The following is a 25,908-nucleotide window of genomic DNA, read 5'->3' as shown; positions in this document are numbered from 1 at the left end:
TTCACAGAAAGTATTTTCATATTGACTCCTCAAATTGTTGAGAGTCTCTGCAGTCACTTTCAGTTCAAACACTGCCACTTTGTTTTTGGCTGCATTATATAATGGGCTTGTTTGTGCTTAATATTGTGTTAAAAGACAGGAAAGGCCCATAGCATTAAAAAAAAAAAAAAAGCAGAGGCTTGCAAATTTCAATGTGAATGAAACCTATTCCCTACTGTTGGGCTTTTAAATCACTTCCAATTTTTTTTAAATTATAAATGCCTTCTTGCATTTTTCTCTAAATAGCTACTATTTATTCTTCCATTAAAAGCCCTTCAGATGTTATTTCCCCCATGGGAAGTCTGTTTTTGTTTGTTTTTTCCTTCCTCTCAATCCAGTCTGATTTTCCTTCTGAAGTGCTCTGTGAAAGTGTGTACATAGCTCTGCCATACTTTTTACCACCCTCTATTGCATTGCATTTTAAGTCTTTAAATTGACACGATTTTGTCTCTAAGTAAGGTCAAGAATTCCTTTAGCAAAGGACTTTTATCTTTGCATTTGCCACAGAGGAGGGGCTCGATAAATGCTGATTGGAGAATGGACCATCTGTGCAGCCCTCCTTGTTCAAGTTCTGTGCCCGCCAAACAAGTGCATCTCAAACGTTTGCATGTACCAGAATTGCCAGGAGAGTTGTTAAAGGGCGATTCCTGGGCTGTATCCCCAGAGTCTCCCAAGCTTCCCGAGGCTGCTGCTCCCCATTAATGGACACTGCCTAGAAGCACTGCTTTAGACGGTCTTTTATTATCTAACTTCCTGCAGGTTTTTCTAAGAGTTGACAGAAATGTGTGACTCTATTAGAATGCTTCCTTTCATCCTATAAAGATAATAAGTGAAACGGTGGCTTTACAACAATCTTTTTGTGAGTTTGGTATGAATTCTTTTCCCTGAGCCTGATATGCTGCACAAACTGGCAAATGCTGCCTTCTATTCCTCCCTCACTGAGGTCCAGCTCTTGGAACAGGTGGTCCCAGGTAAGTGAAGGCGGTGATGCCGTTTGAGGCTCTCTGGAGAGCTGGCTTGCTGGCCTACCTACCACGACTCTCTAGCTTCTGCCTCCTCACCTCTGCAACAGATTCAGTATCTTTTCCTTTCAAATCACGTCCAACAAATGATTGCAGGTTTGTGCCCATTCGCATGTGTGTTTAGGAGCAAAAGGCAGTCCTTCAATAACTGGCACTTGGAGGACTATTTCAAAAAGATAGAACGAAGTCATAGCTATTATAGACAAACCAAAAAACTCAATATTGGGAGGGTGTCTCAGGGCAGGAGGGGGATGATTGGTTGGAGTTCTGGACTTCCTTGAAGGTGAAGTAATGACCAGGGGTGATGTAAGGGGAGGAAATAATTCTGAGGAAGAGGCTAATTACCCCCCAGAGCTGGCTCATAATGAAGGGCTGATTATAGCTGGGAAATTACTTTCTTTTGATTCTCATGCATTTAATGGTACTATAGAAAAGAGTCTTTGGGTGCCCTGGCTCTTGTCCAGGGCAATATTATTTAATAATAATAGGTGCTCCAATCTTACCTGGTAGAATTTCCAGGGTCGGAGGATGGTTCACTGATACCCCTTTGTTCTTTTAGTACCTTTCATCTCCAATGACTCTACAACATGTTATTTGTAGAGTCTGCGTTGGTGTGTGTATGTGTGCAAAGGGGATGACAGTAGCAAATGTTAACACCCCCTCTTTACAACTTGAGCCAACGAAATATCCAGAGAATATTAACTGGTAATGTCCACATGAGTGGCTGTCCATAGGGGGTTAGATGCCCAGGGTGGGCAACACTTCCAGATTATTGACATGGGAACGATTCATTGAAATGTCATATGAGTACTTGATTTACATTTCCTCACAGGATTAAAGGAAATATGCACAATCAATAGAAACTGGCTTCTGGTTCTAAGAAAGAAGCAAATTACCAGATGTCCTGGGCCATAATCACTCTTAACATTGTCATGTATATTTCTACAAGTTCTTCTTAGGAAACTCGGCCAACCTAAAATAAAAGGAAATGTTTCAAATTTCTACCATAATGATAAGGGAATCCTATAGAGTGAAGATTTGGACCTACTCTGAACCCCAAGTCTGAGGCCAGTACTGATTTTTTTCAGTTAATACTTGCCCCCCCCCTAGAGATCTCTGGAGACTCCATGCCTCTTGCCCTAACAAATCCCCTTTTGCCATCTGTCACCCACCCTTGTCATTTTTCCTGAAGTGCTGCTGGGGCACAGGATGAGGATGAAAAGATCAGCTCTTCCCTTCCTCAGGGCTTTTTCTATCTCCCTGTCCTTTGGGGAAAAATCCATTCAATATTGTAAATATATAGTGATGTCTTTGAATGTTGTACTTGTAAGAGAGAGTTGCATATTTTTAATGGACGTAGGGTATTTTTTTTTTTAATTCCAGAGATAGAATCATTTTGTTGAATATTCAGGGCTTGTGAGAGATGCTTGGTGGTGTGGTGGGTAGGGATCCAACAAGGGTCCTCAGATGCCACCCAGAGCCTAGCTCTGCTGAACTTCTCCCGGCAGTGGTTTCCCATTCCTGAGCTTGGGAAGATAAGCAGCTTCTAAGAATAAACATACTTTACAGAAGGATAGTGAGTTCTTATTTCATTCCAATTAGGCTTTTAGATCACAAGTGGACTCCATCCTCTCATAACAGCTTCCACACCTACCTCTCCAAGACAGTCTCCAAGACTTTGGGAGACTGGTGATAGATACTCCTCCCCATCTAATGCAACACAGACCTGAGTCAACCATCTACCAAACCACCACCCAACCACCCATGAAAAAACCACCTAACCAACCAACCTCACTTATGTATACTGTAAATAATAGGTGAAATTGTTTGGAAGATACAACAAGTATGAGGTGCAGTTCTTGCAGGTAAAGAGCTTGCCATTTTAGATCTGGAGGAAAAATCACTACATGATTATGAGACAGATGGAACCATTTTTGTTAGCCCACAATCACCAAGTCTTGGAAAAGGAAAGGGTCTCATGGGCTCAGAAGAACATGGAAGGAGCACAGAAAGTTCTTGTTTAGGATCTGTATAAATGAAAATGAGGGAGTTGGTGATTCAAAAAAGAATGACTTGAACTATGGCTCAGAAGAAAGAACATAAGGATATTTAAGAATATCAAGAAACCCAGGTTAGCTGGATCAAACTGTTTAGGGTTATTGGTTGGTAGGGGACTTTAAGAGTCTCCATTCATTTATTCATTTATTCATTCAGTAATGTACATATAAATGAATACCATGTGCTAGATAATATGCCAGGTGCAGAGGTACAAAGAGGAAAAGTCAATGTCCCTAATGAGCTCATGGACCCTTAGGCCTCATAGATTAAATCAGGGATATTTCTAATAAAATAATAGTTAACATTTATTGAGGTGTTACTATGTGGGTAGATCCTGTTGGGGTATTTTTAATATATCAATCAAGAATCAGTTTCCACACTACCCTCACATTCCAATTCCAACTTCTCTGATTAGTTTCCCCTATTATGTAATGGAGAAATTGGGAAATTTGAGTTGAGTTGTTTCTCTTCAACTTTCCACTAGATAGTCATTTCTTAGCATTTCTAAGTCAATTTCAGTTCCACAGAGTCTAGAACTTATTTTACTGTAGTCATCACTTCTACTAGTTAAGGAAATGTTAGCTGTTTTGGCAGATAAACCTCAAAATCTCAATGGCCTAACCAGTAGAAGTTTATTTCATAGACACGAAGACCAAAATGGACATTTCAGTCAGCACACAGCTCTCCTCTAAATGATGAATCAGGTACTTCGACTGCATGGTCTCTAACTCTTGGTGTCCAGGTTGGCTTCCTTTATCTGCCTCATTGGCAGAGGGAAACAGAGCATGGAGCTTGCAGAATTGAGAATAGGAGGTTTTTAGGCCTGGAAGGGGCTTACACTACACTCTCTTGTGTACTGTTGCTTAAAACTCAGCCACGTGGCAGTACCTAACTACAAAAGAGAATGGGAAATGTAGTCTAGCTCTGTGCCCAGGAATGAGAGAAGACAGGCTCAGTAATCTATTCATATCTGCTATACCATCTATAGCTCCTAACCCAGTTTCCTCAGTAAGACACCACTCCTTCTCTAAGATGCCCATCATCTATAAATGCAACCAATATTTATTAAATTTGAAGCAGACTAGGATGTAGTAGGCTGTGGTGTTAGCTCACTGGTAATTGGCAGTAAATGTAATAGACTAAATAAATAAATAAAATTGATGTAATTTTCCTGCCTTGCATTTATAGTCTATTGGAGGAAATAAGCAACAACCAAATAAACAACCAATAGATACGATTATAAATTGTAAAAGTGTCATGAAGGAAACAAGGAAGGTGCAATGACAGTGAATAACAGGGATGGATTTAGAGTGTCAAAGAAGACCCCTGTGAAAGGTGACTTTTAAACTAAAACTTGGAAAGATCAGAAGGAAGCTCCACCTGGAGAAAGGGGGGGAATAGGAATATGGAGACCAGTTAGAAGGTGATTGCAATAGCTGAGGTAATCAGTGATGGAAGCTGGAACTACAAAGGTGAAAGTAGAAATGGAGAGTCATGGACAAATTGGAACTATATTTTGGAAGTAGAATGAACAGGTTTTGATAATGGATTTAATAATATGGGTGGGTATATAACTGTGGGAAATGGTAGATTCAGTGATGACTCTCAGGTTTCTGGTTTGAGTGGCAGGGTGCATGGGCCTGCTCTTTACTGAGATAAGGAAGACTGCAAGAGTTGAAAATTTGGGAGCATCAAACAAAAATTCATTTTTTGCAAATTATATCTGACATAATTGGAAGGAATCCGAGGGAGACACCGATAGGCAATTGGATATACAAGTTTGGAGCTTAGGGAACAGTCTAGAATGGAGACAGAAATGTGAGAATTAGTGTCATATAGATAACATTTGATGCTATGGGCATTGCTAAGTTTACCTAGGGAAAGGATGTAGAGAGAGAAGTGAAGAAGGTCCAGAGCGAAACTCATAGTTCTTTAATGTTTATAATTCCATGGTCAGAAGACTGAAAATGAACAGCTAGTAGATGATGTGGTGTCATGGAAACCAAGAGAAGAGTGTTTCAAGGAGGAAAAGGGGAACTCGGTCACATACTGCTAAGAGGTCAAATAAGATAATGTTAGGAAGGTACCTAATGGATTTCTCAATATTGATGCCATTAATGTTTTTGACGAGAGTAGGTTCATAGGAAATAGGAGGAGTTGAAGTGGAGAGAGCATGCCTGCACACCTCTTCTGAGAAATTTGAGAACAGGACCATATAAGATTGTGGGAGAGTTTTTGTTGTTTTGTGTTTTTTGGTTGGTTTTAAAGGATGAGTGATAGTAGTGGGGTGGGTGATGTTTAACAGTTGGCTCTCTGAAAGCAAAGAAGAAAAAGAGACAGAAGAAAAGTCCTGATATGCAGTGTTTTCTGATTTCTGTGGTCTAAATCTCCCAATATAGTTGATTTTTTAAAAAACTTTTTATGTTATAGTAACATGTATACAACCCAAATTTCAACTTTTATCACATTCAAGTGTACAATTCAGTAATATTAATTACACTCACAACATTGTGCTACCATTGCCAACATCCACTACCCCAAGATTTTCATCACCTCAAACAGAAACCATGAATTCACCAGGCAATAACTCCCCACCCTTTCCTGACCCCTGGTAACCTATAATCTACTATCCGTCTCTGTGAAATTTACTTCTTCTAGATATTTCTTATGAGATCATACAATATTTGTCTTTTTGTGTCGGGCTTATTTCACAAAATGTGATGTCTTCAAGCTTGATCCATGTTGTAGCATACACTGGAAATTTATTCCTTTTTACAGTTGAATTATATTCCATTGTGTATGTATACCACATTTTGTTTATCCCTTCATCTGTTGATGGATACTTGGGTTGCTTCCATCTTTTGGTTATTGTGAATAATCTTGCTACAAACATCAGCATACAAATATCTGTTTGAGTCCTTGCTTTCAGTTCTTTTGGATATTTATCAAAAAGTGGGGTTGCCAGGTCAGATGGTAATTCTCTTTTCACTATTTTTTTTTTTTTTTTGCATGGGTAGGGAAGTACTCTGCCTGCTGAGCCACCGTGGCTCACCCCACCCTCTCTTTTCACTTTTAAGCTACCATCTTGACATCACTGAATAGGAGTTGAGAAGAACTGTGCACCATTAGCTCTCTCTTGGCTGGTAGGAACTGGCTCTAACCCACCTCTGGGAGTAGAGTAGGTTTGTATACTGATGGGAATAATCTAGAAGAAAGAAAGATCTGAGAGAAGGTGAGATAAAGGAAGGAGGGATTGAGATCTAGATTATACATAAGTGTTTGGCCTTTGATAATAGGGGTGGGATATTTGTCTCATTAACAGGAAGAGAAGCAAGAGAAGATATAAGAATTTGCTGGTGGATTTGGAAAATGAGATTCAATTTGATAGTCTGATGGCATCTATGACCTTAATGAAGTGTAACTTAAGTCATCAGCAGAAAAATGAGGAGGAGGACAGTTGGGGGAGACTGGTTCATCTTTTTATTGTCCTATCCCTTTATCTTTAGACCCCCACTTTACAAGCTGGACCAGTGTATATATATTCCTTTCTTTATTGAAGGAATTAAAATACTGGAGGAGAAACATTGTTGGATGCTCAATGTATGTCCTTCCTAAATCCAAGAAGAAAGCATTGAAGAAGTTAAACTGAAATCAAGGGGTTTTCTGATGAGCACAAACAAATTCTTAACCTGCTACTCAGTCCTTGGCCTTGTAGCTCTCTGCCTCCATTTTATCACCTCCTTCTCATCTCCGTTGAATGGGTTCCTACTCAGATTGAGGGAGACCTTACGTAGAGCCAGTGAGGAACCTGGCCCTAGGATCCAGCTTTTCTGCCCATCTTGTTTCCAGTGGGATGCTTCCTCAGGCTGAGATTTTCTTGCGTCATAATTTGGGGGGCCATGGGAGGAAGGGAAAGATGGGAGGACAGTATGGAGATTACACAGGAAATGTAATGAAGTAGGACACACCCAAGTCCTGTGAAGCAGTGATGGCAGGAAACATTCTTATGTTCAGATCTCACATTCAAGTCCAGGACAGGCCTGGACCGTCCTGATTAAGTTCTCATCTCTGACTCTCCATCTGTGTGAACAGCAAAAACACCACTGTATTCTCCAGACATTTTTAGCAGTTAGTAAAATCTAATCCGTAATGATGAAGGAAATGTTTTCAAGATGCCTCCCTCTCCTTGGAGTCAGTAGGTCCCTTCATTATGCAGAATAGTGTTCCTTTTCTTTATTCCATCTGCCCCCAACCCCCAATCTCCTTATAAACTCTGTCCTTAAGGCCTGCTAGGGATAATAGAAAGTTTTATTGCTGGGTCATAAACCTATAAATGGGTATACCCTGAGAAGCACAGCAAGAAGTTTGGTGATTTGTCTTTAAGGCTTTAGCTCTGTTCTGACTGGTGGGAGAAAACATTTATTCCTTTTGTTTTTAAAGCAATGCTACAAAGTATTTTTTAAGATTGCCATTTCACTAATTTGGAAACTAAGAGCCTGAGGAGTTGAATTACACGCTCAGATCTCAAAGCAAGTACAGAGAATGTTTGGTGGTAGACCTGGGGATCCAAAGCCCATGTTTTCTCCTTTCATGTTCCCTCTACTTAAACCTCTTACTTTGATCTTTTGTTCTATTTCTCTATCTATTCGCTCCTGACCTCACATCAGTCTCCTATTACTAAAGCTTTGATTTCCTTTTTGACCCTTTGTTAACCCCAAGGACATAGCTTTATTCCGGGCTAATTTGGGAAACCAATGTCGAGGTGGACATTCAGAATTCTTAACAAGTACAGCATGGGACACTGATTGATTCATCACACTGTAACAAGTACAAAATGGACACCAGAAGATTCATCGCACTGGTATCTTGGAACTGACCTCCTGACCCAGCTCTGGCCCCTAGGCCCACACCCTGGCTTGGGTGTGTTTGATGAGAACTCCTGCCAGCCTGGTCCAAGCCCCCAGTGAAGGAGACTCGGGAATCAGAATCCACCGGCTAGACAGTTTGATATTCTTGCAGATAATGCCAACACAATGTGATATAAGTTCAAGTGGAGATTTGCACAAAGGTATGGTGAAAATTTAAGAATATTGAAGACTGAAACTGCATGAGGAAAGTAGGGAAGGTTCACATGAGAAATAAGATTCACACGGTCTTTTTGGATGAGAAGCTTCATTCCTGTATGTGAGTCTAGGTAGATGGTACAACTTATAGAGAAGCATGGTGGTGTGCATGTACGTGATCCCATCAGGATATGGCCAGAGAGTTAGGATGATATGGTGTAGGGTCCATGAAGACCACTAGTAGACTAAGTAGCTTGATTGCTGGACAGGATCAAAGTGAAGAAACTTGTATATGCCACCCCACAAAATCTGTACTCTATATCTATCATAAAAAATACAAAATGGTCTAAAGACCTTCATTCAAGCAAGAGACTGACAGGCCTGAATTGTACTGTTAGAATTTTGATAGATCTAAGGAAAAACTGGTTGCCGATTCTCTCTGATGGTCTTGGTGGCCCATGTGGTCACATAACCCAAGCCATACTTACCACTCCACTAACATCCCTAAATTCATGTGTGCAGATGTGAAGTTTTGTCAGTTTTTCTAAGATTATTAAGCTCTGATCTTATATAATCTAGTCTTAGGATATAGCTTTAACAAACAGAATATTAATTTACTTAACATAGAATATTTATCTAGCCTATAAAATGAAAGCATTCTTTGCCTGCTATTAACATACCTATGGAAACAAATTATCAAAATTAAGAGGCCCAGGAATGAGATGGTATCATGTGTTCACATGTTTCTCTATGTTTATGAAAGGTAACTTACCCAATAACTCACTGGCATTTCATGACAACTCTCTGGCATAAGCAGGGAAAATAAAAAGCTGGAGATAAAGGCTGAGTTAGTATCAGCTCAAGTACAGACCGAAGTGTAATATTTACTGTGTTCTCTTGAAGCAAAATCACCAATTCTCAGAATGTGATCCAGTTCTAGCATACACTTTTGGTAGTGTGGAAATGGAGATCCATTTGAGCCAGCTTTCAACAAACAAAAATAAGGGTATTTAATTACGAGCATACAGCAATGTCTCACAAATAATTTATTTTCATGTTTAACAACTTTATTGAGATATAATCCACGTGTCATATAATTCATCCATTTAAAGCTTACAATTCTGTGGTGTTTAATGTTTTCAGAGTTGTACAACCAGCAGCATAATCAATTTTAGAACATTTTCATCACCCAGAAAAGCCCTGTGTTACCAATTAGCAGTCTCTCCTCATTTCCCGCCCCCCAACACTCCATCACCATCCCAGTCTAGGCAACCAATAATCTACTTTCTATCTCTATGGATTTGCCTATTCTGGACATTTCATCTAAATAAAATTATTATAATATGTGGTCTTTTGTGTCTGGCTTATTTCACTTAGCATGATATTTTATAGGTTCATCTATGTTGTAACCTGTATCAATATTTCATTTCTTTTTACTGCCAAATAATATTCCATTCCATGGACATTCCACATTTCATATCTATTCATCACATTTTATGTGTATTTTATATCTTTATGCCAGTGATGGACTTTGGGTTGTTTATGCTTCTTGGATATTACAAATATTGCTTCTTTGAACATTTGTTTACAAGTTTCTGTGTAGTAGATGTTTTTATTTCTTTTGGTTGTATGTGGAAGAGCAGGATTGCTGGGTCATATGGCAACTTTGTGTTTAACATTTTGAGGAATTTCCATCTATTTTCCAAAGTTTTTGCATCATTTTTCATTCCTGCTAGCAGTGTATGAGGGTTCCTATTTCTCCACATTCTCACCAACGTTTGTTATTATGACCTTTTGATTATAGCCATCCTAGTGGGTATTAAGTGGTAGCACAGGGTTTGAGTTGCACATCCCTAATAACTAATGATGCTGAGCGTTTTTTTATATGCTCATTGGCCATTTTTGTATCTTTAGAGAAATGTCTATTCAAATCCTTGGCCATATTCCAATTGGGTTATTTGTCCTTTTATCATTGAGTTGTTAGGCTTCTTTATATATTCTAGATACAGTCTCCTATTGGAAGTAGCAAGTATTTTCTCCCACTCTGTGGGCTGTCTTTTACCTTTTTAATGAGGTCATTTGATGCACAACATTCTCTCATGTTACTGAAGTCCAATTTATCCATTTTTCTTTTGTCACTTGTGTTATTAGTGTCATATCTAAAAGGCTTTGCCTAACCCATGTTCATGAAGATTCACTCCTGTGTTTCCTTCCAAGAGATTTATTGTTTTAGCTCTTACATTTAAGTCCATGATCCATTATGAGTTAATTTTTGTGTATGATGTAAGGAAGGAGTCCAACTTCATTTCTTCGTATGTATATCTTGTTTCTGCAAACTAGTTTCTTCTGCTTTTTTTTGTCTACATTCTAGAAAAACATGAAACCTGATAGTTCTCAAATGTACATATTCCAGCCACCTGGAAGAGGCCCAGTCCCACTTGTGGTTTCAATGCCAAATTATCAGTGTCAGGAGTCTCATTGGTGCCTTGGTGTAGGTTTGTGGCCCTGGACTAATTGACAGGAGCTGGGGGAGTCAATCCTGGCTGCCAAGAGCTCCTTATTAAAAATGCAGATATGGAGGAGGGGAGAAGCATGTGCAGAAAAGGGGGCTGGGACTGGGGCTGGAGCTGGAGCTGGGAAGATAATCCATTAGGTATCCTGTGCATTACTATGGTTACTTCAGAGAGCATAGGATTCATTAGGAAGGAGGAAGAAGTTGAAGGTAAGGATCACTTTCATCCATAGTCATCCTTAAAAAGACATACCATCGCAAATAGAGCTGGTAAGCCTCACTGTGCAAATGAAAAGTCATTGAATACACAGTTACATTTAATATTGAAACTGCTTACAATTGTCATACTTATGGTCACTGTTAGCCCCAAATTAAAAGGTTTGAAGGCCACCTGCTACAGTGGGGTGGGATGATGGTAGGATGTCAATTCAAGAATCAGTTGAGATTGGCAGCCTGACTGGGGCACTTGTTGGCTACGTGATCCTGAGTTCCTCACCAGCCAAATGTGCTGTTGATGCCTGGCTTATGTACTTCATAGGACTGTTGTGAGTCTAAAATGACAAAATGTGGGTGACAACCTGCTGAAATCTGTGAAGTGCACAATAAAAACTCAACTTATTATGGATGGAAAGGGGTGTGAGAGCTTAAGAGAGGACATTCAGTGGTGGAAGCAGGTGATGAGGAGATGAAAGGTAGTTCAATAAGTTGAAGGTGAGGGGTAGCTGGCAAAGATAGGAAGATTGAAAATACTTAAGCTGATATAAATAGTTATACTATATTTCTTGGATTTTAAGGGATGTGACCATAATGCAGTAGTGCCTCTAATGTGAGATTATATATGGATAAAGAGAGAAATATTTCTGTTATGTGTATGGCAGGCTTCTCACCAGGGGTAACTCTTTGTTGTGGAGGTTGTCCCTTGTGTTGTAGGATATTTAGCAGCATCCCTCGACTTTACCCACTAGATGCCAGTATTACCATCCCTCCACTGGCCTTCATGACCATTTTATGCCCCACCTTCTCCCCTGCTGAGATCCAGTGGCATAGGGTAAGGGTGGGGAATTCCTGTTCAGCACTGACATGTAAAGTTTGATTATCTGAAATATCAATCCAGTTAGGTCCTAGTTGGATATTGCATACCTCAGTAATGCTTTAGTTGACTGTATTACTTTCCTTGGCGGATAGTTGGTCACTAGTGCCTCATTTAGGTCTATCCCAGCTTAAGGTCTTGTTGGTTTCCCAAAATGCTTTAATACTTTGAGTTTTATTTATCTCTTTCTCCCCACCTCTCCTTCTCTTACCATGTACCTATGCTTCAGCTACAATGAACTTCTTAAGTATTCCCTGGAAATGCAATGTCCAGATATGACTCTGCATTACATACATCTGTATGCAATGTTCTACCTTTACTTCTCTGTATTACCTCTCCAGGAAAGTCCTCCAGGAAAGACCTAGCTCAACTGTCATTTTCTTTGAGAATCTTTTTCTTGACAACTTCAAGCAGAATTAGTGGCTCTTTTCTCTGTACTTCTTAAGAACTCAGTTGATATTTTTCTTACAGAACTTTTTGTGCTAAATTTTAATTATCTGCTTTAAGTGTCTGTCTCTCTTACCCATAAGAGAATGATTTCTTAGGGGTAGGGACTGTGCCTCCTTCATTTATTGCATCCTCAGCAAATTCCACTTTGTCTGGGACATAGTAGGTACTTAATATTGATCAGTGTGTGTCGAATGGATGAATGACTGATTTAAAGGTAGCCACACTGAGGTATTTGTATCATGGCTGGATTGTCAGTTTAGATAATTATATTAGGGGTTCCCATTTTCCAACAAATGACAGAGTTCTTTGATTAGGATTGGTGAAAAACAAGAAAAGGAGTTAGTTGAGAAGATCTAAACAATCCTTTTGGGTAAGGTACATAAAAATATATCTCTCAATTAATGTAGGCATGTGTTATAGTTTGCTAGCTGCCGGAATGCAACACACCAGAGACGGATTGGCTTTTAATAAAAGGGGATTTATTTTGTTGGTTCTTCAGAGGAAAGGCAGCTAACTTTCCACTGAGGTTCTTTCTTACGTGGAAGGCACAGGATGGTCTCTGCTGGTCTTCTCTCCAGGCCCCTGGGTTCCAACAACTTTCCCCGGGGTGATTTCTTTCTCCATCTCCAAGGGCCCGGGCTGAGCTGCAAGTGCTGAGCTGAGGAATGCCAAGCTGCTAGGCTGTGCTACATTGCGTTCTCTCATTTAAGCACCAGCCAATTAAGTCAAACGTCACTCATTGCAGCAGACACGCCTCCTAGCCGACTGCAGATGTAATTAGCAACAGATGAGATTCACATACCATTGGTTTGTGTCTGCAGCAACAGAAATAGGTATGCTCACCTGGCCAAGTTGACAACTGAATCTAACTAACACAGCATGCATATAGATAATTACAATACACCAAGTGCAGGTAAGATTCTCTTTAATCACCAATTCCTCCTCCTCAGCCACAGTGCCTAGAGGCCACATCTCATTTGGAATCCTGGTGTGGGACTAACCCTTGCTCTCTGTGCCTAACTCATGCTGTCTGTTCTGGAATCTTTTGCAGCTCTGCATTTCCTCCATGCTCTTCCCACAATAGGCGTCTATTGGATCATTAGGGATAATAGCGAGTGGTGCCACTCCCAGTTCCACCCTTTGATACCTGGGCTCGTGAATCTTGGTAATAGAAGAAACAGCACTATAGAGTGGACGCTGATTGAGAACATACAAAAGCCTCTGGGGAGAACATTGCCCCATCCTTACAAGCTATTACACCTAGTTGGCACTGTAGTTGAGTTTTCAAAGGTTGATTCCACTATTCTATCAACCCAGCTGCTTCAGGATGATGGGAAACAGGGTAAGACCAGTGAATTCCATAAGCATGTGCTCATTACCACGTTTCTTTTGCTGTGAAGTGGATTCCCTGATTAGAAGCAATGCTGTTTGGCATAGCACAACATGGTGGTGGATGAAGGATTCTCTAAGTCCATGGATGGTAGTTTTGGCAGACGCATAATGTCCAGGAAAGGCAGACACATATCTGGAGTATGTTTCTATTCCAGTTAGAACAAAATGGTGCCCTGCCCATACTGGAAGTGGTCCATGTAATCAACCTGCCATCAGGTATTAGGGAATGATGCCGTATTGGGGATTGAATGTTGGTCTCTGCTGCTGGCATACTAGGCATTCAGCAGAGGCTCTAACCAGGTTGGCCTTGGTAAGTGGAGGACCATCTTGCTGAGCCCATGCAAAACTTCTATCCCTACCACCATGGCTGCTTTGTTGTTATTCATGAGCCCCTTGTGCAATGATAGGAGTTGCTGTGGAAAGAGGCCAAGTTGGTATCCACAGAACGAGTCATCTTATCCATTTTATGATTGAAATCTTCCTCTGCTAAAGTTACCCTCTGATGAGTTTTTACATGAGACACAAATATCCTCATGTTTTTTGCCCACACAGAAGGGTCAATTCACATAACTGTTTCCCAGACCTCTTTGTCACCAATTTTTCGATCACGTTCTTTCCATATCTCTGACCGTCCAGCCAAACCATTGGTGACAACCTATGAATCAGTATACAGACATACCTCTGGTCATTTCTCCTTCTAAGCAAAATGAACAGCCACTTTGCACTGTTCAAAGTTCTGCCACTTTGGGATTTCCTCTTTCTACTGTCCTTCAGTGATGTTCCAGAAAGGAGCTGTACTGCTGCAGCTGTTGCTTTCTGGTGGTACCTGTATATTGTGCAGACCTATCTGTAAACCAGGCCCAAGTTTCCTCATCCTCAGTCAGGTGATTAAAGAACTACCCAAGAGGCCATAGTTCTAGGGTGGGAAAGAGAAGGTAATCTGGCAGGAGAAGGGGCCATGGACATTTGGGCCACTTCCCCATGTAACTTACTTGTGCCTTCAAAACTGGCTTGACCCCTGTTTTGTATATGCCATTTATAGGGTCTCAGAGCTCTAGGTGTTCTTAACACTTAACAGGAGTGATGTTGGTTGGAGTTTAGCAAACCATGGCAACTGGCACCATCTAACTGAAGCTTGCATAAGAGTACCTTTCAGAATAGCCTTTTGACTGTTTTTGGTCTCTCTTAGCCACTGATGGCCTTGTCTTATTACATATCTTTTCCTGCATTTTGTCCAGAAGGCATTGTTGATCCCATGGTTCCTGGGCTGGACTCATCCCAGGGAGTCATGCTCCACATTGTCAGGGAGACTTTCACCCCTGGATGTTATGTCCCACGTAGTGGGGGAGGGTACAAATTTTCTTTGCAAAGTTGGGTTTAGAGAGAGAGGGGCCATATCTGAGCAATAAAAGAGGTTTCTTCAAAGCAACTCTTATGTTCCGTTACAGATAATCTTTGCTTCTTCACTACAAAAATAAGTTTTTTAAGGGCAGTTTTCAAAATCAAGGGCTTGGCTTATTTTCTTTGGAGTCCCTAATGGTTGAGAGGGTACCCAGGATTTCCCAGATGGGAAAGTTTAATAGTTAAACTATAAAATAAATGTATTTTCCCTTTGGACTCTCAAGGGACTCAACCAATACTCTTTAATTATCAGCCCACTATAGTGGGATATATCCTGGTAGTACATTAAGCTATACAGAATTTACAAGGCCTCATTCCCATTCTGGACCCCAGGAGTTGGGAATGGGAGTTGTTTAGATGAACTATCCAGACGGGTTGATTTAGATAGTGTGATACAGAAAATTTAGGTTCTAGACATAATAAGCCTCTCTGCCTTTGGTCTTGTACAGTAGTTGAAGGCCTAGAGTATATACACTATCATCTTTTACACTGCATTCTAATTTGCCTTAGACCCAGCCAGATTGGCTTTGTTTTAAACTCTAATTGAAGCCTGATCTTTTTCAGTTGCTTTATTATTGTATATAGCTATGCTAACTTTTAGGGCTGTAGCACTCCATTTCTGGGTTTTAGGTGTCACAGAGTTACTCAAAGTTCCAGGGAAATATAATATCTTCAGATACACATATACTCAGTGTCTCAGAATGTAGAAATACACTTATAACTTCAGACTAAATGTGGCTGCTCTAAGGGATTACAATCTAGGCTACCATTTTCTCGTAAGTATTTTCTGAGAGAGAACTTAGCAAATTTGTTCTTTTGTTTCAGGCTTATTTTGCACAGCACATTGTCCCCAACATTTACGCAGCTAGCTTTGTGCCTCTTGACTTCCTTTTTGTAGACACTCCATATTCCATCTTACTAGTATACCATATTCCATCTTACAAGTTTATCATCATTAGCCATCGTGATTCTCTGTCATTGTATCCTTCTGCTCTCTCCATCTATTGTGCATCATGGATAATGTTCAAAATAAACAAACCATATCTTACCGTATCATCACTTGGTTGTACAATCAGCAGCACTCTCAATTTTAGACAATTTTCATTGGTCCATAATGACAAAGAACTAACAAACACAACATCACCAACTATCAAATAAAAACTACCCTTTATGACTTGTCCCTCTGCCACAATTAGTTGCCCCTGGTAGTGCTGTGGTACTATTGATGTCCTCCTGTTAACTATTGGCCATACCACACATTTTTAGTTTCCCCCTATATCCCTCTACTATTAACTCTATTAACTCTTTGTCCACTATTGAACGATTAAAGTAGTTCATATGGGAATTTATTTATAATTGTAGATTTAATCAGTGGGATTCATGCCACTATACATCCTCATTCAATCATATTCACCTTTAATATGGCAGTTTAGCTTATAAACCTACTAATGAATTACCATCACTTCTATCTGTTCCCTCGCACTTTATTTATTTACTTATTATTATTATTTTTTTTACATGGACAGTCACCAGGAATCCAACCTGGATCTCCAGCAGGGCAGGCGAGAACTCTGCCTGCTGAGCCACTGTGGCCTGCCCTGTTCCCTTGCACTTAGATTCAGCCTCTTTGGATAGCCTTTCCTCCATGTCTAGCTTTTGTGTACCTCTAGGTTTCCTGTATTCTATAGAGTAACCTCTGAGATTACCTTTACCAGTGTCATAATAGTGAAATCATACAGGATCTACCCTTTTTTGTCTGACTTATTTCACTCAGCCTTATGTCCTCAAGGCTCATCCATGTTGTCATATGCTTTGGGACCTCATTTTGTCTTACTGCTGCATAATATTCCATCACATGTATATACCATATTTTGTTTATCTGCACAGCTGTTGATAGGTACTTGGATTGTTTCCATCTTTTGGCAATCGTGAATAGTGCCACTATGAACATCAGTGTGAAAATGTCTGTTTGTGTCACTGCCCTCAGCTCTTCTGGGTATATAGAGTATTGATACTGCCAGCTCACAGGGCAACTCAGCATTTAGTTTTTTAAGGAATCGCCAAAGTCTCTTCCAAAGCCACTGTACCATATACATTCCCACCAAGAGTGAATAAGTTGATCCAGTTTCGTCACATTCTTTCCAACATTTGTAGTTTTCTAGTTACTTAATAGTAGCCATTCTTCTAGGTGTGAGGTGATATCTCACTGTTGTCTTGATTTGCTTTTCCCTTATAAAATGAAAATAAGCATCTCTTCATGTATGTTTTAGCTCTTCAGAAAAGTGTCTATTTGCTCTTCAGAAGACTGTCTAGTTGCTCTTCAGAAGAGTGTCTATTCATATGCTCTGCCCATTCTATAATTGGGGTGGTTATTCTTTTGTTCTTGACTCTATGCTTTCTTTATGTACACAGGATATCAAACCTTTATCTGATATGTGGTTTCCAAGTATTTTCTCCCATTGAGTTGGCTGCCTCTTCATCTTTTTAATAAAGTCCTTTGAGGCACAGAAACTTTTGATCTTAAGGAGTTCCCGTTTGTCTATTTTTTCTTTCACATCTTGTGCTTTAGGTGTAAAATTTAAGATGCTACCTCATTACTAGATCTTGAAGATGTTTCCCTGTGCCAGGCCAGTGAATTTGGGGGCCTTGTCAAAAATCAGTTGTCCATAGATTGGCTACCTGGTTAATTTTATGATAATTCATTGTCATCCTTCAAAATTTATTTTCTGTACAGGCTAAATAGGAGAGTTGAATGGGGATGTGGTGTGAATCAATGCCCATGCATCCTTAAGAGTGGCACTAATCTCTGCAATCCCTCCAGGAATCCAGTATTGCTTTTGACTTACTATTTTGCTAGGTAAGGGTGGCTCTAGTGGCTTCCACTTGGCCTTTCCTGCAATAACAGCCCTCATTCCACAAATCAGGGAATTAATATGGGGATTTTGATGAGTATGTCTATTTCAATTATGCATTTTGTAACTGGGGAAATAACCACAGAACCCATTGGACCCACTATGAGATAGACCTGAATTAAAACTCCATTAGTCACATGACTTCAATATGCCCCTACTCTGAGTGCTGAACCACAGTGATGTTTTGATCTCTTGGAATTAATGTCACATCTGAGCCAGAGTCTAATAATCTCAGATCATTTCCTTTTCCTCAGTGCAGTTACCCTGGTAAAAGGTCATAGGTCTCTTTGGGGAAGCCTAGGAGGAAGATTAAAAGTATCAGTTTGGGGCAGCATAGCAGGGTCCTTCCCCAAGTGGACCTGGAATTCCCTCATTCAAGGGCCTCTGGGTTTGTAAACTGTCTCAAGTCTGGGAATCAGTTAAGGGGCTATGACTCTGTGTTTTTGTAATTCAAATTAGACTCTCGTTCACTTGACTTAGAACACTTCTGTTTTAAACAGATCAAGTAAAAATTCAGTAGATTGTTCATCCTTTTTACTTCTAGGCACCTCTGGTCTAGCCAGTGCCATAGATTTCTGCAAGTCAGACTATTCTGATTACTGTTTTGAGTCGGCTGTCCATTGTGGTAGCCACACCCACCTTGTCTTTGGTAGTCAAGTGCTGCCATTTAGCTTTTCTCAGCCCTAGATCCAGGCATCCCCATTGTGTTTATGGATCCAAGTTCAGTGACAATTCCCACAGTAATAACTGACGTACAAGGAAGAGTGAAAATAGATCTCTTCAGGGATGTTGGAGTTAGTCACACCAATTTATTCCTCACAGTCCTGGTGAAAAGTGTGTCCTCTGGACATACCTGGGGTGGGTGAGCAAGTCTTCCATGATAAATCAACTCTAACTTTCCAATCTTTCAAAGACTTTGAATCCCCTCTTTTCCAGTATCCCAGGGCAATTCTGGCATTTCAACATCAGTCATTGTAGGACACTTTTTGGCCCATGCTTTAGCCAACTACCTAAGCAAGCTGTTAGAGCCTATTCTAACCCCTCATGCTACCACACTGACTCCAGATCTCTGCTTAGAGAGCCCATATAAATAAATTCAGCCTGATCCAACTTTGTATTCCTTCCACCATTATCCCACACCTTTAATATCCATTCCCACACATAGTCCACTGATTTTTGTCTATATAAATTAGAAAAATCATCCTGTGTAATGCATACCTAATGGGTCACACATTGTATCTCACCTTTGGGGCCTGTTGGGATTTCAGTCTAGTTATAGGTTTGGAAGAAAAGAGGAATGGTGAGGGTGAGTCAACAGAAGAATTAGAAGTGTCTTGCATGCCAACTACCACAGGGCATTCCATTACAGTTTCATCTGATGAAACAGGATTAATCTTTGCAGACAGAGGATGAGGGATGTTTCTTCAGGGGAGGTGACTGTAGGTTTATTAGGCACAGTAAGTTAATCTCTTCAGCTGGAGGTTGGATGGCAGATTCATAGGGGCAGATGGAAGTCAGGAGGCTAGTTACTCAGGGAAGACCATAAAGGTCTATCAACAGAACCTAGGGTTTCAGTTTCTTTACCACCATTGTTATCAACCAATATGTCCTCTTTCCAATTTTAAGGGCCACATTCCTTTTCGATCAGTGGCCTCACTTTAACAGCAGACACCCTGCAAGGATGGGAACGTAGTTTACAGTGTAATTCAATCACTCAAACAATGAGACTCTGGATCTGGTTTTCAGAAATCTCAAGTCTCCAGCTATACAAAATAAAGTTTTCTTTCAGGGCACACACAGAAACTTTCATGCCCTTCATGGAGCACTTAATTGAGAATTTGAAGCCTTAAGCTCATCCCTTTCTTTTACAACTGTATCCAGTGTACTCTGGAACAACCAGCCAGCATCAGTATACCTTTTAACTCCACAAAACTCTTAATTTTTTATTAAGATACTCTCATGCAGAGGCTTGCCTCTTACAAGCATATGAGTAGCCAAACCCAGTGCTGATATTTTGTGTTATCTCTATTGCCAACTCATGCCATGAACTATCACTGCCATTTTAATTGTTAGGAAATAGAGTCATTAGTGCCTTAGAATCTAATCAGATTAGAGAACCCATTCCAAAAACCCCAGAAGCGATTCAGAAATCTCATCCTTAAAATTATGTTTCTCAAGGACTACTCCCAATACAAAAGCCGTATTAATCAGGGTTCTCCAGGGAGATAAAACTGACAGAAGATATATGTAAATATTATGAGATTTTTAAAAGAATTGACTTATGTGACTGTGGGCATGGGCAAATCCCAAATTTTGTAGGGAAGCCTACAAACTGGGAGCTCCATGATGGTTTTCCATGAATTCCCCAGGAGGAGCTGGCTGGCTGAAGTAGATTGCTGAAATCATTACTTCTCTTTTTAAAGATTTCAGCTGATTGGATGAGACTTCTCTCATTGTTGAAGGCAATCTCCTCAGTTGATTGTGATGCAGTCAACCATAGGTGCAATCATCTTCCTGATGATTTAAGTGCATGAAATATCCTCACAGAAACAATCAGGCCAATGCTTGCTTGGCCAAACTGCTAGACACCATAACCTAAGTCAACACATGAACTTAATTGTCACACGAATTTTCTAAAAATCAAGGTCCCTTAGAATAAATTTGTGTGTATATATTTTAAATCCAGGAACCAATCAAGAATCATGCACTCATTTAATTGCAGATTTTCCAGACTCCATTAATCCAAAACAATCTTCCTGATATTTTTGTTTTTAATGGGATCAACACTGTCCTAGAATCCAGACTGTTTGTTAAATGTCCCACAATCTGTATTTGTCTAATTTTTTCCTCATGATTAGATTCATGTCAGATATCTTTGTCAATAAAATTGATGTGATATGCTCTTCACATTGTGTCAGAACTATTCCTCCTTGTGATTAAAAAGTAATTTTTTGGGTTATACCTTGAAACTATATTAATACTCATTCTCCTTCTAGCTTTCATCAAATTATTTTAGTAGCTGTTGATGATTCTTAGTCAAATTTGTTATTACCATGGGCATTGCAAAATGTAATTTTCTAATTCTATCATTCCTTCTACATGTATTAGCTGGTAACCTTCCATAACAGTAGATTTTATTATTGATTCGTGGTTATTCTTTTTATTCGCTGTAATTTAAACCATTATCATCTTTTTTCTTCTTGATGTTCAAAATTTTCCTTATTTGGGTAGTAGAAGCACCATCAAGCTTCTGTCTGTTTGGCATGCCATGTCATTTTTTTCCCAGAACTTTCTTGCTTTTTGCAACAACAAATCTTTTAGACTTACCTTGAACTGTCCCTGCCCCAACCCTAGAAATCAGGCATTTCTCCAAGAATCTGTGGTACTCTTCATGTGGAATGATATTTGGAACCTGCCTTAGCTTCCTATTGCTGTTGTAACATTTAATACAAAATTGGCAACTTAAAACAACATAAATTAATATCCTACAATTTTGGAGGTCAGAGTCTGAAATGGGTCTCACTAGGACAATATCATACTAGATGCATTCCTCTCTATAGACTCTAGGGGAATCCATTTTCTTGCCTTTTCTTGCTTTTAATGACTGCCCACATTTCTTAGCTTGTGGTCCGTCCATCAACAAAGCCAGAAATGCTGGTCAAGTCTTTCTCACGTTGCACCACTCTAATACTGCTTCTTCTACCATCATCTTCCATTTTCAAGGACCCTTGGGGTTCCATTGACCCACCAGGATAATGCTGGATAATCTCCCTATATTTTAAGGTCAGCTGATCAACAACCACAACTCCACCTGCAATGATAATTCCCCCTTGCCATGTGTTTCAGTTTGTTAAAGCTGCCAGGATGTAATATACCAGATATGGGTTGACTTTTATAAAGGGGATTTATTAAATTATAAGTTACAATCCTAAGGCTGTGAAAATGTCCAGATAAGGTATCAGCAAGAGAATACCCTCTCTCAAAACAGGATGATCATGTCCAGGGTTTCTCTCTCACACGGGAAGGCACATGATGATATCTGCTGTCCTTTTCTTCTGGCTTCTGGGTTCAAATGACTCTCTCAACTTCGTATGCATCTCTAGATGTTTGTGTCTTGGTTTTATCTCTCTGCTCTCTGTGCCAGCTCTCTTAAAGGCCTTCAGTAAGACGATTAAGATCCACTTTGAGTGGGCAGGGTCACATCTCCATGGAAATCACCTAATCAAAAGTTTCCACAATTGGGTAGATCAAATCTCCATGGAAACAAACTAATCGAGAGGTCCAATGCAACAATAGGTCTGCCCCCACAAGTTTGAATTAAAAGAACATGGCTTTTCTCAGGTACCTAACAGCTTCAAACCAGAACACCATGTAACATAACATATTTGCAGTTCTGGGGATTAGAACATGGACTTCTTGGGGAGGTCACCAGAAATAACAAGATCTGGCTGCAAGCGTGCTCACTGCTACTGGGGTATCATTACTTCTAGGCTCTTACATGGGATAAAGTAGGGAAAATATCAATTTTTTTTTAAATCACTAATTCACACTGATTCTCCCTGTTCAAATCCAACATTGCAGTATATAGATCCCATCTCCTACATTAAGAACAGAATTTCCAAACAACATTTACAAATTTAGTCACATGTTACATCCTATGATATAGAACAATAGTTTTGGAATTATTAAACAAAACTTCCCATTTAAAAAGTTTACAAAGCCAAGTTCAGGATTGCTTTGCAATCCTTTCAGTTCCTAAAATACATACATATCTTAAAATAATTTCTTTTTTCATTTGGTTATGTTTAAACTAATAATGTTAAGCTCTTTTTTAATATATAGCTTTAGGTTTTGCTTTTTTCATCCATTTATTAACTTGAATTTTTAAAATATGTGAACATTTGCTTGGCTCTAAAATCAAAACTTAGCAAAATCTCACTTCTCTTTCTATTCCTTCATGGAACTTCTCCCTCTGTGCTCAAGAGGCATACTATACATTATGGGTTGAATTTGTGTTCCTCTAAAATTTATGTTGAAGTTTTAACCCCCATTACCTCAGTATGTGGCCTTATTTTAATCAGGGTCATTTGCAGATGTAATTATTTAACATGAGGTCACACTGGAATAGGGTGGGCCCTAATCCCATATGATTGGTATCCTCATGAGAAGAGAACAAGAGATGCAGACACAGAGACCCACAGGGGAGAAGGCCATTGAGGACAGAAACACGGACTGGAGTTTCGCAGCTAGACAGTGTGGGATTCTGAGGATTTCCAGCCACCACCAGAAGTTGGGTGGCACAGGGAATGATTCAACCCTAGAGCCATCAGAGAAAACATGGTCCTGCCAACACCTCGATTTCAGACTTCAAGTCTCCAGAACTGGAAGAAATAAATTTTTGTTGTTTTACACCACCACATTTGTGGTAATTTATTATGACTCCATTTTATAATTCCTTTTGGCATTTAGAAAGTTTGTATTTTTATTCTATTGGTTGTCTTACAACTATTATATAATGCTTTTATCACCCTGTTTTGTTTACTAAGACCTCTACTGTTTGATTTTTCTTTTTAAAAATTTTTCCTTTTCTTTCTTTCTTTTTTTTTCTTTTGCATGGGCAGGCTCAAGGAATTGAATTCGGGTCTCTGGGATGGCAAATGAGAATTCTGCCACTGAGCCACGGTTGTACCACCCTGGTTTGTCTTTTTAAAATGATATTCTTTGACTCACAAATGTTATGTGTGTATTATGGACTGAATCACATTACTCACAAAGACATGTTCAAGGGCTAACACTTAGTTCTGTGGATGTGACTCATTTGTAAATAGGATCTTCAAAATGTGATTAGTTAGGTGAGCCCAGACTGAATCAGGGTGGGCCTGAATCCAATACGACTGGAGTTCTATAAGCAGAGGAAATTTACAAATATAGCTGTAAGGCTGTTTTGCCTTCTATATTACTGTTTCAATGTCTGTTGCTAACCTGGATGTCCTATTTTATATGTGATTTGGTCTTTTACCTATGGATATAAAACCTCCTCTCTCTTTCTTGTCCAATAATTTTATTATGGTATATATCATGGATCTGACTATTCCAGGACACATTTTTTTCAGGTATATGGTGGGTTCTTTTAATATGTAGATTAAGATTCTTTAATGTCAGGAAATTTTATTTATCATAATTTTAAATATTTCTTTTGCAAGTGTCTCCAATTATATGTATGTTTTATCTTCTTTGTTTGTCTTTTAAATCCAATTCTTTTTCTCCTATCCTACTAACCTCTGACTTTATTTTTTTGTTATTTTCTTGATTGTTTTAATTCCTGTCCTTAACTGCCCTTATTATTTATTCTATTGAATCTACTTCCTTATTCCATCTTATAGTTAGATTTTCATTTTTGAGAGTTTTTTCCAAAGTTCTGTCAAATCTTGTTTCATGTGGTTCTGTTTTTTTACTTTTCTGTTTTTTGTAATTTCCCATTAGAATTTTGAAAAAAAAATATCTGACAGTGTTTGTTTAAAGATGTTTAGTTTAGATTGGGTATTGTGTTTTACAGTTTTTGTGTGTGTGTGTGTGTACGTGTGTTTGTGAGATTTTGTTGTTTGTGAGATTTTGTATCAGCTGAAATATTTGATTTTTATTTTCTTTATTCTCCTAGTACTAGCTTGTGTGAATGTTGTTTGCAGTTTACTGTTTGTTCTAAGATGCTTTGTTTTTTTTCTGGGCACATAATAATAGGAAGATAAGATTGTTCTGGGTGGCTTACTAGGTTTCTTAGTTCAAGAACATTTTTCTCAGTATAAGGAAGTGTTTTTTTCTGGGGAGCAGGGAGAAGTTGATGCATCTTCTGAATTTGTGTGTTTTTCTTCCTGTTGGTCTTTAATTTTCATTGTTTATGATTTACCATTATCATGAAGTCTACCAAGTGCTAAAACCACTTTCAAATCAGCCCCCACTTTCCCAGAAGTGGTGTTTTCCGGAGATCATAATCTCTAGTCCTGCACTCTTGTTCTCTCTCATAATTTTCCGTATTTCAGGAAGATCCATTAATTCTCAAACCTGTTCTCAAGATTTGCCCATTCATGGTGGAACTCTTTCTCAGGAGATGGGATGGGGTGATTTCATCCATTTTCAACACTTTTAACACCCTGATATTCTTTCCTTTTTTTCCCTTTTCAATCTTCCTTTGATTCTCTGATCCTGAATGTGCACTGGAGCTGGATATGCTTGCTTGGAAGTGTTTGTTTCCCTATTTATGAGGAATTTTATGATTGAAATATCCTATTTCTCATTCATACTTTAAACACTGATACAGGTGGTTTTATTCATTCTCCTTGTTGTGCTTTGTAGTATTTGAAGTATTTGTTAAGGGATTCATATTTAGGTGGCTGATATTATCCTATAGCAGCCCTGAAAATCATTCACTTTTATTAAATTAGAGATGTATTTCCATTGTTTGTTGAATCTTGTTGTTTCTGTTAAAAAGATAGATGCCAGTCAAACAGTCACTCTGTGGATAGGAAGTGATCTATCACTTTCTTCTGCCAACTTTAAGCTTTCTTTTTCTCCTTAGTTTTCAGCACCTCTATTATTATGGGCCTAACATTTCATCCTGCTTGTAGTTCATGAGGATTTTGAATCTATGAGTTGACGTCTTCTTTCTGGTTTTGAAATATTCTAAGTCATTATATTTTTAAATATTAATTTTGACCCATACTCTATCTCCTCTTTTGGGACTTTCACTGTTAACATCAGAAAAGTCCCAGGCAAATAGGATGAGTTAGTTACCCTACTTTTATGTCCCCAAATATAGTAAGACCATTGTTCTAAAGTCTAATTTGCCTAATTCCAAAATACAGAATCTTTTACTATCATCTATTTTTCTTCTGTTGCCCCTCTTTATGATATCTTGTCACTTTGTACCTTGGTTACTTTTAACTGTGTCAGGCCTTATATTTTCAAATTAGTT

The 25,908-nt window shown here is 39.1% G+C and overlaps 1 pseudogene; it reads left to right on the top strand.

Annotated features, from left to right (window-relative positions):
* The first annotated feature begins 934 nt into the window (after nucleotides 1-934).
* Nucleotides 935-25,908, top strand: part of LOC143680961 (zinc finger protein 706 pseudogene) — a 69,393-nt pseudogene continuing 44,419 nt past the window's right edge.

The sequence above is a fragment of the Tamandua tetradactyla genome, chromosome 1, assembly GCF_023851605.1.
Source record: "Tamandua tetradactyla isolate mTamTet1 chromosome 1, mTamTet1.pri, whole genome shotgun sequence".
Classification (NCBI taxonomy): domain Eukaryota; kingdom Metazoa; phylum Chordata; class Mammalia; order Pilosa; family Myrmecophagidae; genus Tamandua; species Tamandua tetradactyla.
The sequence above is the reverse complement of the archived record's forward strand: the minus strand, read 5'-3'. Positions and strand labels throughout refer to the sequence as shown.